The following is a 2,890-nucleotide window of genomic DNA, read 5'->3' on the forward strand; positions in this document are numbered from 1 at the left end:
TTATACTTTTCTACTTTTTCGTCAACTATGTTTATCTCCTCTTACTCTTCGTCAGTTCCCGCCTACCTCTCCCCCTCTTTCTCTTTTGTTTGTCTGCCTCAGTCGTCTTGTACTTTATGTTGTGTACTCGTCTGTGTAATGACGCACAACACCAAAAACCTGGAGACTATCGGAAAAAAATTTAGAACTGCGTTAAACGCATCAAAACTCGTATCGGGAGGCTATCAAGACGATAATGTTAGTGAGGCAGATACGCTGTGCCGGCAAAAATATTGGAGAGAGGTATTCTCGTGTCACCGGCTGTCGCACGTAAGTTCATCGGGGCCAAGAGCTGGTATCCAGTCGTTAACGTGTCTAAAATAGTTGCACTGTCTGTATGCCCTTCGGGTGAGCTGGTGTTCTGAAGAGGGTTTTTTTTAATCAACTTATCCAAAGTTCAACTTAATCGCCGGGACCAAAATTCAAAGGGACATGACAAAATATTTTCCCCTGCTCATAATCTTAATCTGAGTAGGCAATAGATCTAGTAGTAAAACAAAGTACACCAAGTGCCCAGGTTATAAAGCAAGAGGTAGACCATGAAAAAGATGGATTGGGGGAGTCAAGGAAATCCTGAGAAATTAAAATATCCCAACTGAAAGAGCTGCAGCGATGGCCTGCTATTCAAAAACTGCATCTCCCATCGATCGGTGAAAAGTAAAGTAAAAAATAAGTACACGTACAGCAGTAAAAATGGTGGCGACAGGAAAGGTTCCCAAGCAATATCTATTCGTGTCGTCAATCACTAAGTGGTCACGCACGCATGTGTGTGTGTGTGTGTGTGTGTGTGTGTGTGTGTGTGTGTGTGTCGGCGTGTGTGTGAGAGAGAGAGGGAGAGAGAGAGAGAGAGAGGGGGGGGAGGGGGAGAGGGAGAGAGAGGGGGGGTGCAAACGGGTGATGTCTGACAGTGACAGCGGTTAAAACACAATAAAATTAAATCGCTTTGTTTAATCTCAGATATTTGCATACAGGTTTAAAAGTTCGATGACCAACAACATATTTTAAAATCCCGTTCAGGAAGGTCACTGCAAACTGAGGTTCCGATACTTTTTATTTTATGCTAGCGTTGAAAAGATAATCACCCAGTCCTCGTAAGCTAATTGTAGCCTTGTACTACGCTCTCATGCAGCATACTAATTGCAATCCGGTTAAATTCTGCATCATCTGACACATTAATATTTCATCTGTGTTAATAGACGCCCGAGATATGGTCACTCAAAATGGACCTACTTTAAATAAGGGAGTGCTTATTTAGGCCATATATGGCCTAAATAAGGTCTACCCCCCGACCTAGGCCACCTGTAGCCTAAATAAGGTTTCCCCTTTAGGCCTCATATATTTGCTCAAACTCAAACTACCCTTTTCATGCAAATGAGTTCGCTCCACTTTCATAATGGTGCACCGTTCTCATTTTGTACAGTTTTGTCTCTGTGTACAACTTATAAGTCATAATCATAATGAAAATTGTAAGAACAAAGCACAATACGCCAAATTTTGCTCAATCCCAATGGTTTGAATGAAGGCCAGATTTTTCCTTTATGGAGGAACAAAAGCTAGGCTACCATTTTGGCACACTTTGGTCAAGCGAAAAGGTCAAATCCTCCGAATGGGCTTCTGGGTCAAATTTGGTGTATAAAAAGTGTGTACACAACGTGCCCGAGTCAAAGTTACACTATCTTTGCCTGAGTGGCACTCTCTCGTATTGTCTCGTAGTAGTAGTAGTAGTAGTAGTAGTAGTAGTAGTAGTAGCAGCAGCAGCAGCAGTAGCAGTAGTAGTAGTAGTAGTAGCAGCAGCAGCAGCAGCAGTAGTAGTAGCAGCAGTAGCAGCAGTAGTAGTAGTAGTAGTAGTAGTAGTAGTAGTAGTAGTAGTGGTAGTAGTAGTAGTAGTAGTAGTAGTAGTAGTAGTAGTAGCAGCAGTAATAGTTGTTGTTGTTGTTGTTGTAGTATATGAGGATGATGATGATGATGATGATGATGATGATGATGATGATGATGATGATGATGATGATGACGACGATTATTATTATTATTATTATTATTATTATTATTATTATTATTATTATTATTATTATTATTATTATTATTTTTGACAGCGATACCGCAGAATGTGTCTGTGAAAATTCCTACGGTTGTGTAGGAGACGTAGTGGTTGTTACTCGTTCAAAAGTTATAGTTTTGTATTTATTGTTTCTTTTGTTATTACTGTTGCTGTAGTTTCTTTGCTGTTCGCTATATTTCAGCTGATGTTGCTGCCGCATTTCTATTAGTCGTGCTGAGGGTAGTTATGATGATGGTGATGACAATGAAGTAGGATAGCAGAATTGTTTGTCGATACATTAATATCTCTCTCTCTCTCTCTCTCTCTCTCTCTCTCTCTCTCTCTCTCTCTCTCTCTTTCTCTCTCTCACACCCTCTTTCTCTCTCTCTCTCTCTCACTCTCTTTCTCTCTCTTTCTCTTTCTCTCTCTCTCTCTCTTTCTCTCTCTCACTCTGTCTGCTATCCCTTTGTTGTTCTCCCTAACCTTTTAGTCAAAAACACTTAGCAAAAAGAACATAAAAGCGTCATTTTGGAGAAAGTACAGGGAGAAGAAAGGTAAACAACGAAACGGAACAGCGAGCCAACAAAAGAAAAAGAAATGTTAACCGTAATGTAAAGAAAACGAGTGAAAAAAGATGCAAAATAGTGCGTAGATATTTTTTGTTAGTGTTAAGGTAGGGGGGGGGGTACACCCCTAAGCCCCGATTCGGCTCAAAATTATGGAATTTGAGTTGTAGACATTTTTAGCTTTCAGCCTGTCCTACAGCTATTTCATCATCACTTTAAAAAAAACCAAAAAGCGTATTTTTTTCCA

The sequence above is a fragment of the Aplysia californica genome, unplaced genomic scaffold, assembly GCF_000002075.1.
Source record: "Aplysia californica isolate F4 #8 unplaced genomic scaffold, AplCal3.0 scaffold00170, whole genome shotgun sequence".
Lineage (NCBI taxonomy): Eukaryota > Metazoa > Mollusca > Gastropoda > Aplysiida > Aplysiidae > Aplysia > Aplysia californica.